The sequence below is a fragment of the Gambusia affinis genome, linkage group LG13 (assembly GCF_019740435.1).
Source record: "Gambusia affinis linkage group LG13, SWU_Gaff_1.0, whole genome shotgun sequence".
In the NCBI taxonomy this organism is placed as follows: Eukaryota; Metazoa; Chordata; class Actinopteri; order Cyprinodontiformes; family Poeciliidae; genus Gambusia; species Gambusia affinis.
This window is the reverse complement of record NC_057880.1, coordinates 23,684,411-23,696,495: the sequence shown is the minus strand read 5'-3', so window position 1 is coordinate 23,696,495 and position 12,085 is coordinate 23,684,411.

Sequence of the window (12,085 nt, the reverse complement as noted above, 5' to 3'; positions counted from 1 at the left end):
GGGAGAGAGATGTGTTGCATCTCTGCTCGACTTCAACACCATCCTTCAGCCAGCAGTGATGAAAGAGCCTCATTTATATATATTCTGGCTACAGGAGCCTCACTATATGAATTTTCATGTCAGATTTGCTTCTTGTAAGACTTGTGTACGTGTTTACAGCATCGCAGAACAGATAGCACACACATGCAATCAACAGATTTGGGAATTTTTCAGGTTGTATCTTTCCACAGCATTGGCATTCATGCTAAAATTGTTTAAAAAAAAATAACTGTAATATAGTTTTGAAAAGGAAAGTTTATTAGCTTTATTAGCTGCCCTGGTAAAAACGAGTGTATTAAAGTACACAAAATGTACTTTAATATACATTAATACACAGAAGAAATCAACTTAGCTCTACTGCACAAACATCTACAGTTTTACTTATTTCCATCCAGGAAAATAAATGTTGCTCCTGGATTGGCAGCCAAGTAGCATTACGTCTAGATGTTTGAGCTTCCAAATATTTTAGAGATGCTCTGCAAAAACAACTTAAGAGTTGTATTCTAGAGATTTGTAGAAGGTGATTTGTTTTTAGGTTTTCTTTATTGTAAAACCTAAAAAAAAAGACAACAAAAAAAATTTAAGTTGCCTTTTATTTCAAAAGGTTATGTAGCTTTTTCGGATATGTAACTTTTATGTACCGTAGCTTCACTGACAGCAAAGCGGGTCTTTGGTTTAGACTGTGTGAAGAAAATCAATGCATGCATTGAGAAAATAATGCACAAAGGAATGCATAGACAAAATTTGTGTCCGATTTGGTGTGTTTCTGCAATTCTGACCACCTTCTACAGAAAACACATTTCCCATATTATGTGCATAAAATGGCCTGGGGTAGACAAAGCAGAGGGAGCTCATTAGCTCAGGAGTGACAGGTAAGTAGTCGGACCAGGTGGGGGAGGAGCGTGGAGCATTCCTTTCCCTTTGCCTGAAATCAAGCTGATGTTTCATTGGACGATGAGGAAACCTGATGTGTAAAACTCACATTTTGTACATTTTTGTACTTCCATGTGGGTTTCTATTGCTTCTAAAAAAAAAACAAAAAAAAAAAACAGCCCAAGTACTTTAAAAAAAAAACTACCAAGGTGATTTACTGGCAATTACTTAATGGATTTTTTATGTCTGGAAAATTAGCCGTTTCAAAAACTCCGGAATGCCCCTCACCTAGCAACCCCCAGCATGCAACCTAGCAACCCAAGCTGAGCTCCAGCACATTTGATTAGCTGGTTTTATGCCCTGTACAATGGCTGCTGGAAATACAAGTATATGGTTATTGACTGACCATCCAGAAAGCACTTGCTGCACACCTGTTGGTTATGTAGGAGGCTCTACTTCTGCTTTTCAAGGATGTATGGATGTATAATTGTGAGTGTGTTTGAAGACATTTTTATGTGTGAGTGTAAATGTTGAGTTGTGGGGGCTTGGCCAGCAGCATCTTATTTGGATTTAAAGTGACAAAACTTTAAATCCAAAAGTCTTAGCAAAACAGGTCAGAGACAGAACTTACCAGACTAAAATCTCATTATCTACAAATAATTTTGGGTCAAAAATGTAATGAACATGATTTTCATAGATCATAGACCTATTCTAACCTGTTCAAGGAAGCATAATAGGTTACCTTTCAAAAGGTCTCTGTGTTTCACATGGGCAGTCAGAAATAATGACTGAGCAGCTTTGGGTATGAATGTGCAGACGGGCATTTCCTTCCTCTGGGAATTCTTCCTGCTTCAAGGCCTAAAGCAGTTTGCTCATCGGTACGGGAGAAAGACGGTGCATTTCTCCAGATGTTGGACTGAAAATGAAGCAAGCGTTTTTTATCCTCTGTGGACTGGGCGGTGGTGCACAGTAGACACAGGGAGTTGTGGTTATTCTCTTCTGGAGCAACATCTGAGGCCGATCTGCCTTACAAGGCTAAAGAATGTCAAACGCGGGGGGAAGGGCGGCCTGTTTACAAAGAAACCTCTCCGGCTTTTGAATCTCAGGATTCAGTGGATGCGTGCAATTAGAGCACTCAGTTTGGAGATTATGTCAAAGTAAAGCTAAGCGTTCACATATCTGAGAGTGCAAAAACACACAGCAGCAGGAATAGTGAAGAATCAACAGTTCCCAGGGTTCAGGAGTTGGACGCTTTGCAAACTCAGCTCCTCTGACTTTCAGTCGGATTAACCGCAACGAGAACAGAGATCCAGTTTCTTTTCCAGCAGAGAGCTGAGCTAGGTTGGTTAGCAAAGGCCCTGGAGGTAAACACATGAATGCCCGCACCTTGTCTTAATACGTGATTTTTATCTGCATGAACTATTCATGTGGGCTTCCAAGTCTTTGGTTACACCACAAGCCTCCAGGCGTTCGGAGAAAGCAGTTTATAGCAAAACTGCTGAGAACCGGCAGAAAGGCTGAGTAGGATGGAGGAAAGGATTTATATGTGTGTGTGTGTGGGTGTGTGTGTGTGTGTGTGTGTGTGTTCACATTTAGAAAAAGTACACGTGAAAGCAGAAATGATGTATTTTCAGAAGAAATACTCAGCAGAGTGGACATCGCTTCTGACCTTTACCAGGAAGAGAAATCCCTTGCAAACTTAAGCTGAAGGAATCAATAAAACTGCCTGAACAAAACTAGAATCACAACTTCCTTCATTTGAAGTGTAGGTCAGGGGTGTCTAAAGGGTGGCGCGGGGGCGCTTTGTGGCCCTTTTAAATGATTTTTTGTGGCCCCTGACCACAATTCTTGAATGTAGCAAATCTTCACAAAATCTTTTAGGGTGACATTTTCAAATAAAATCCTAAAAAATATACCTGGTAGAAAAAAAAATGTCTTAACCAGGCTTCTGCATTCAACTTAATTTTGTAGTTATTAGAAGCACAATGAGAATAAACTACGTTTTACCAAGTTTTTTTTTGTCTAGTTTCTTGTGCAAATATTTTTATACTTATACTTGAAATAAGACTAAACTGACTTACAAGTAGCTTTTCAGCACAAAGTACAACATTGTTTTCAGTCAATAACTCCTTAAAACACAAATCTGGAACAAATGTCCAGAAAACTGCAAAACACATAAAACTCTGAGTCCTTTTAAATTAAGGCTAACAAAACATTTTTTTTTAATATGTCGTCAGCTTCCTCAAATAATGTCTGAAGTCAGTTTTTTCAAAAACTTTTTTTGTGTTGCCTAAAACATCAAATTAGGCCATTATTTTACAACGGTGACGATATAAGTCAGAATATCCAGTCATTATCCCCACATTTAGGAAACCTATATCTAGTACTTTCTCATCAATACCAAGGAATTATTAAACAATCTGCTATGCTGAAAAGTTACTTACAAGTTAGTTTTGTTTTGTCTAAATTCAAATGTACTACGATATTTGCACTGGAAACTAGATAAAAAAATACTTGGTAAGATTTTGTTTTTGCAGTGTAAAGATGCTGATGATGTCTTTCTTTCACAATCTTGCACTGCTCGATAGCATGAAGTCTAATAATATGAGCAATCCTAATAACTGTAGTCAGTTTCATATCACCACCTGTGGCTGGCCGGCCTCGCCCCATTACCAAAATGCTACTAATCCTCTGGATTCTGCCAACGTCATGCACAAACACATGTACCGACTAGCAGCACGCTTCCACCCGCCCCGGCCCGTTCTGACTTAATTAGATTGCTGTCAGTTTAGAGGAGAGAGTTTCAGGAGCCATCCGGCACTCGGGCGAGCGCCTGTTGTGGTGCAGTAATGGTAATAGTCTGGATTAGTCAAACAATAGATGTGTTGGTGGGATCAAGCTGTGAGGAGGCAGGGTTCACAGATGGGATCAGCAGAGCTGCAGGCAAACATTCACATGCACATAAAAGGGACATCCAGCCCCTTCCAAAATCTACATACAGAAATAAAAGGATGGGAATATTTTTATTCTTTCAATAACTTAAATAGATCTATTTTTGTTACTCCCCATATTAATTACGGAAAATGCTGCGTTCCACTTGTACTCAAAATTGGGAAAATCTGACTTCCCAGTCGGAAAAATCAACTTCAAAGTCGGGTTTCCCACTGGGAGAGTGGGAACAATTCCAACTTTCCCCAGTTGCGACTTATAAGGCTGACATTGCGTTTCAATATGGCCGCTCCTCCTCCAGCAATATGTGGTGGAAACGTGTTAATTTTACAAGACACACATATAACAGTCCATCTAAAATTAATGTTGCATGTAGTGAATGCAACTACAAACTGAACAGTTTAAAGCCATGTTTTCTTACAGAAAGCAAAGCTGGAAATTACATACTGCGAACAATGATTATGTTGAATTTTCAACTTCTTTAATAGAGTGAGTTACAACGTCACAGCTAACAGGACACATAGTAAGGCTGAGGCAGAAGTGTAGCACTAAGAAATACTGCCACCTGCAGGTGGGAGTTAGGAGTCACTTAAACCAAATGTTTTTGACAATTTTTGCAGAAAAATTCCAATAAAGTCACAATTATCTATTACCATAAAAACTGTGGGATCTGTTGATGTGAGAATTTCCACACACATACCTAATAATGTTCATAAGGAAGGCGTGGACTCTGCTGTAATTAGCAATGATTGTATCTGATTTTACTCAACCGCTGATGTTTGACTGTGACATAAGCAATGCACCAGCTCAGTGTAGCTTATGGAAAATTGCATGTGGAGTAGAGCCAGGATGTCATTGCCAGAATGAAAATGTAATAAATATCCCTTTTACTCTGGATTTAATCACTTAATATTTGTTAGCGTGACCAACTGAATGTCTTCATTTATTTCCTTTGTTGCCTTTGCTAAAACTACAGTTTTTAAAATAATGCAGAAAATCAACATCATCATTCAAAATTACTCCTTTTGTTTGCTAATAGGTCTGGTTGAAATTCAGAGAATTCAGCTGAATGGTAGAAATCTTAGAAGGAGCACTGAAGGAAGATGAGAATCTGGGATATGAAGCCATATGCTTAGCCAGGCTAAGGCTGGGGAAATACGTCAGCGTTTTTACCATTCACTTGAAATATTCGATCTGGGTTTCTGGGTTTCCCCTAAAACACAGTTTCTGAGACAATGAAGGGGCCAAAAAAAATAAAAACCTTTCTTTTTTAGAGAAAAAAATTCCCGTACAGACGTGGTCCAAGATTGAAACAAATGTAATCAGCCGTGTTTGTATTTACTTGAACCTAAATGAAAACCGTCAACCCTGTGTAGATTAGCGAAAAGCCAAAATAAATTGGATGTAAGTGAAGTTGTTTGTTATATAATCACTTTACTGTGAAGGACCAATCATTGAAAGTGGCAAGATGGCCGTCGAGATGAAAATTTCTCCAGATAGTGTTCAGATTTTTCCACTCATCTCACCTGGTGAATGTTTTACAAGCAATAACCGTAGAATCATTAAGCTCCACAATCACTTAGCGCGTCGACAAAGTTCAACCAAAACCAAGCCTTAATCCGTTCGGGTAAATGATGGAAACAGATCTGTACGTGTGTGTGACTCAGCTGGAGTGTATGTGTGAAGCACATGATCTTGGAATGTCCTCTTCCTTTGTGCCAGATGACTTTGACGCTGAGAACCTGCTGCAGATCATAATAATCTACAGATAAAGACTCCCTAAAGCAGCCAGAGAGCAAAATCTGAAAGATAAAACAGCAAACAGAGATGCAGGAAGATAGAGCGTCCAGTGAACAGGAGAGATATTAAGATACGGTTTTAAGATTTTCTGACTTTCTCTCAAAAGTGAACACAATCATGACAAAATAAAAACAAATGTTTTGACTGAGTAATTTCAACTTTATCCTGTGTAATTCAAAGCCTTTTTAATTCAGTTGGGGTTCGTCCTCTCATTAAAATACCTATGCAGTTTTTAAGCATGGTTTGATTAACAAATCATGTTAAAACGAGAAGCTTTTCTCATCTTTTCTATCTTTATAGGCATATTAGATTGGATGCTGTTTGAAAACTTTTTTTTATTTAGAGAGATGAAAGATGCACTGAATTATTCTCCACTGATTCCAAATGCTTGAAACACAGTTTCTGATTAGTGAAACCTTTACTGCATTTATGAAGACAAACAACGTGGACTCTTTGTTTTCTAAAAACTATTGTGAGCATCTCTTGTGACCCAGTCTCGTTTCCTGAGCTAAATGTGTCATTAAACTCCCAATCTGAGAATGTATTTGCTCAGTATCTCGTGTAAAGAAGGCTCATGACTGGTTTTGATTTTATGGGAATGAATTTTCAACAGTTTCTTTGGGTGTTTCCACACCTGATAGTCTGGAAGACTCAATGTGATTGGGGATCAAAATTGCTACATTTGTTCCATTTTCTCTGGTACAGTTCGCTTTCACACTGCACTGCGTCAAACGAATTAAACTCCTTGAAAAACTTGTTCCCCATCTCACCTGTGGGGGTGCTGCACCAAGAACTGCTGAAGAAAACAATACAAAAACTTCTGAAGAAGACACTGAGTGCAATTTCCTTCCTAACGACAAAGTAAATAAAAATTAAGCAGCCTCAGATTTTGGCAGTTGTCTTTTGTTGTTGGTAAAAGTCTACGACCCAATACTCCTGCTGGGACTAGATTTCCACGCTTGTTTAGGTTCTATTTACCCAGAATGCTTTGCTCTTCTTGTTTTTGGAGCAGTCTCCGGTCCACTTGGCATACATATATACTCTCAAACTTCACCAGAGTTCACTGAAACTGTTATGGATGTATGGTTTTGTGTTCTTTCTCTAGCTCTTATCTGCTTATCTGCACACTGCTGCACGCTTACATAACCCCAAATATATCAGACTGGCGCCGGTCACACATAGTGTTGGATAAACTGATAACGACGGATTGCCCAGCTCTGGACGGCGACTGGCTCTCCATTTACTGTATCTCTGTTCTTCTATTATACACCATATCATTGGGCCTCAAATGTTTTTATATATAACTAACAATCTAACAGAATTCAGGGTCAGGTCGCACGTGGAATGAAAATGTTGGGGTTACACAGATTAAAATTGAACAAACCCGAACTGAAACCGAACTTCGTAGGTCGACCAGAATTCGCTTTTCTGGTCCGCATCAGATTTTGATTGCGCAGTCTCACCTCTCCAAACAAACCCAAACTAGAGTTCAATTAAAGCAGACTAAATATTAGATTAACTGTGATGTTTCAAGACAATAGAAGAAGCAGAAAGCTGGAGACTGGGAATGAAAACACCAAATTAATGGATGCATTAGGGAAAAGACAAATAGATTCAGTTGCTTTGTGTTATCTGTACAAATCTGCATGTTTAAAATTAATTTTGCATTGAGATGCAGAAAAGCAGCTTATAATTTCCTCCCTTTTTATGTCTGAGCATGAAACCCCATCCCCCTCCTTCAGTCTCTGCAGGCAGGCTGGTAAGAGATGGGGGCAGGGCGGCTCCCTGCTTCTGCCTCACTCTTCGTCCCTGGGGCTCATTGACAGCTGCTCAGGGAGGCCCAGCAGAACCAGAACCACGACCGCATCCCGGAGGACTCAGGGAAGAACTCATGCATGCTCACAGCCTCGGTGCGGATCGCCCTGAAATAAAAAACGGCCTTCACAAAGAAGTCTCGATGTTTACTCAGTCTGTCCAGTTGTGTCAATATTTGAAGGAGCTCTACGTGTCTGAGTGGGTGGAAGAAGGCGAGACACTAACACGCCGAGCGCTTAACAGGTTTAAAGTCCATCATAAGTGATGGCTGCTTCCTGCCAGGGCCTGGATTGTGATTATCCAGGTCACATGGTTTGACCCACAGGCTGTCATGTAAACTGTCAACTGGAACCACACCCAGATACTTTGGTCATTCATGGAGTTTCTCCCTCGAACTGTATGAGTCACGATTGGGAAGGACTGGAAATTTTTCAGACAAGACGGAAAGAAGACCCCAAAAGAGCAGCTTAATAAAGTGTTTTGAAATAAGTGTGACCGCTGTGATGTTCTGAGCAGGATGACCAAGAATATAGCAGTCTGGATCCGGATACCTTCATAAATACTCTACAGCAGTGGTTCCCAATTCCAGTCATCAGGGCCCCCCTGCCTGCATGTTTTAGATGTGCCTCTATACCAGAACAGCTGATTCAAATGACTGCATGACATCTTCTGCAGCCACCAAGTACTGCAGGAGCCTGTTAATCACCCAAAGATTCAATCAAGGTGTGTGGCAGAAGGGAAACACCTAAAACATGCAGGCAGGGGGGCCCTGAGGACTGGAATCGGGAACCACTGCTCTACAGTGTAACCGGTTCACTTCATAGCCTCATAGCTGACTTAAAAAGGTGTTTCATTTACAGAAATCTTGGAAATTACTGCACATCAGTGAAACAGTCATCAGTGTAAAATGTTTTAAAAGTTTTTTTTAGCTCCATCTTTAGAGTTGGAGAAACTTTCCAACCGTTAATCATTTGCAAAGTTATGTTCACACTATAGCAGTATAAAGGGGCGGTATTATGTGGTTTCCATCAGGTAACCTTCAGTTGCTATAAATATGCTGTACATTTCAAGACATTTGACTTCACAAATCGAGCCTCTGTCTCTTTAAGAAGCTCTTGGTCTCTCCGACACTTCATTATGGCAATAATGCTCCTCCACTATGCCGTTTACAACAGTTCTTAGGAACTTGGGACTGAAATGTAGCTCAGCAGAAGCACACTTCCACCAGGGGTTTGCCAACTGCCTGTCAGTACTTTTCCCTCGCTCAGCAGAGACGGAAAATTGGGCAGTTTGGAAATGTTCGACTGCCTCAAAGCATTCAGACATGTTTGTTTGATTGTGACTGAATTCGGGCTGGTTCCCTTCACATAGTTAAAGACTTCTGTCTGAAAAAATAGAGTAATGTGGGTGCAGCTTAGGAGCAACAAACACAGTAGATGAGTTTGGCGTGAAGTGATGTCTGCTGTTTATTATGGTGGAAGATCTGTGACGCTGCAGGCCTTTTTCTTTCCTACAGTCCTGGGAATCCAAATGTCAGATACCAGGACATTTTAATTTAAAATCTGATGGGTGGTCAACAGGTCTTTCAGGAAACAAAATGCCAAATCAACACAGAAATGATTCAAATGACATATTCTTTCAATCCTGTCCTACTGGTTAACCTTTTGTTATTACAAAGGTTTCAGCCAAAACCAATGATGGACTGTAAAGCCGCTTCTCTTGGCCTGCTGAGAGTTTACTCAGTTTTTTGCTTCAAAAAAACGATCTGATCTGATGCAGGAAATGACTATTGTTGTGTTAAAGTTGTGCTAGAAGGAGCCTAAAATAGCATCTCAATGCTAAACATGTTGCAGGAGCACAGGAGTCCAATGCAAACGTCAGTGTCCACAGTCCACATTTCTGGAGGATTTGCTTAAAATTATCCATTTAAAGCAGCACTTTGCACCAATTTGATGGTTGAATGAGCTAAATAACAGATTTAAAACAAAATATATCTTTGTTGTTGAGCTCAAGTGTTTATTTTTTCAATAATTTAGCAACAATAAGGTTTTTGAGTTGAAAATCTTGATTATTTGGTCAATATAAAGTTTTCTATTAAAACACAATTAATTGTGATAAATTAGTTACAGACCCCGCAATTAAGTCGATTAAAATTTTAACCGAGTCCAACTACTTGTTTGTATGCAAGCTTGCAGCGTCGACTGATTGTAAAAACTGGTAAAAGAAGAAACTGTCACACAAACAGACTAAAAAAGTCAGTATTTGTCCCCCGTTGTATTAAAACCATGTGATGTGAAGCAACACCAAAGAAAAATGAGCAGAAGCAGAGCTGACTGGAGGACAATCTGTTTTATATAAACTATAAATCTGCTTTCTCACCTTGTAGGCAACAAATTAACCTTTGGATTAGTTAATTAGCTCTAACATTTGCCATGTAATGAAAACATGATCACTGTATTCTCTTATGGAACAAGAATAAATACGTAGTTATTGTGTAATTCATGATGTAACATCACAGTAACAACGTGTGTCATTCAGGAAGCCTTAAAGGTATCAAACTCTGGATGTTGTCTAACTCTATACCGTCCCAAATCTGCTACTGAATGCCAGGAGTGCAGCAATCAATCCCCCAATGATTAACCGGGCTCAACAAAAACGACTTCGTTTAAAAAAGCTCAGGCAGCAAAAATTGCCTGTCGATAAAGACGGCAGGAATGAGAAATGACTGCGAGACATCAAGGACAAAGAAAGTGACAGTCCTCCTGGGCACGGCTCTGAACAGGAGCCAATGCCGAGCTTCTGGAACTATCCTACCGTTTGTTTTGCAACTTCAGCCAAAGGTGGAATGTACTGATTAAACTCTAACCCGTTAGGCGGGATGGTTTTCATTGTTTTTATGCCCTTAAAAGGTTATAGTGGTGCGTTTTCAGAAGCCAAACAGCATCTGCTGCAGTGAGTGAAAAGAAAAACAAGAAAATGATGGTGGCAGAAACTGGATGAAGTCATGATTTATGCAGTAGGTCAACAAACCACCTGCTTAGAGTTGCTTTTGAAACATAATAAATGAAACACTAACCAACATTTTGATGTGTAATGACGGCACTTGGCAAAATGTAATGTTTCAATTTTAGATTTTTATGATGTAAAGTACTTCATGAACTGCTGAAATGTGCTATACAAATAAACTTGATTGATTAATTATGCAATGATTAGAATTTTTCCAGCAAGGTAAAATACTCAAATTTGACTAAATATTTCTGTTACTTAGTCAAAGGGTGATTTACTTGAAAGGAAGAGGTGGGTAGAGAACATAAAAGTTGTACTCAGGTAAAAGTAGCAATACTTAAACATATTTTTATCACATTTAAAGCAAAATGTATCAATTTAACAAGCAACTCAAGTAACTGATCAGAATATCAGACTTAATGCTTGAAAATAATGTCACCAGATGGAAAAAATGTAAGATTATATTTGAATTCTGGAGACTAAAATAAAAAACAAAAACAGAAAAAACTAAAACAAATAGATAACGAATCATAAAAAAACCTAAGAAACTAATACTAACAGTCGGTAATGCAAATATCTTACAATTTGCATTCCTGTTTTTTATTTTTATGTTTTGTAAGAACTCACTTACAGAACAGTAGAATATACTCTATGTTTAACTTCATAAAAATATTACTCAAGTGAAACATAAAAGTGCAGTAAAGGTATGCCTAAAATTAAATTTTTTCCAAAACGTTATTCAAGTAAATGTATCAGAGTAAATGTAACTAGTTACTACTCACCTTGAAGGGTACATAACTTGGGTAAAGTTAATGCATTAAAATGTCAAAAATAACCCATATACTTGATGGTTGACGTTGTTTTTCAGCTGTATCAACATTTGTGTATTTTGTAAAACTGCAATGGAAACACATTTTTTGCATCATGTGAGTCACGTGATCAACAACCGGATGTTACTACTGGCAGAAAAGATGAAGAAGACGACAGGAAGTGGGAGGAGGAAGATGGTGCGGTATGTATTTTAATCAGGCATCACGTGAATTTTAATTATTTTTCTTATTTGGTAGAAACACCATATTGCAAAATTGTGTTTTTGCCGACATTAGTGGAATATAGACAAAATTTTGCGCATTTGTAATGGAAACGCAGTTTGTAATTGTCCTCGTTCCTTGGGTTCCATTTTAAGATTCACCTTTGCCTCTACCGGTGAGCCTCATCCCGACCAGAACTTCTTGTGCGAGCCTCAGTTTTAACTCCTTTCTGCAGGATAAAACCTCCAACATCCGTATCATGTTACTCCTCACTCAGGACCACCCAGCAGGTCTAATCTGGGATAACAGGCGTGTTTGTCTGAGCAACGTCAAGGACAGGTGAGCTTTCTTAGCTTTGGATTCAAGTTCTGGGTCTGCATCCCCTCACGCTGAGCTCGCACAGGCCTGGCTTCCTGCAAAGTTAATTAAGGCCGCAGCTTGCATGGAGGCATATCATTAGAAGTAATTGCACACAGCATCTCGCTGCCATGTGCCTCGTATTTTTCCCCCCATCTTTGTTCCAGATTTAGACTCCGCTGATCCATGAAGGAGGAAGACGTTGGGGGAAGGAG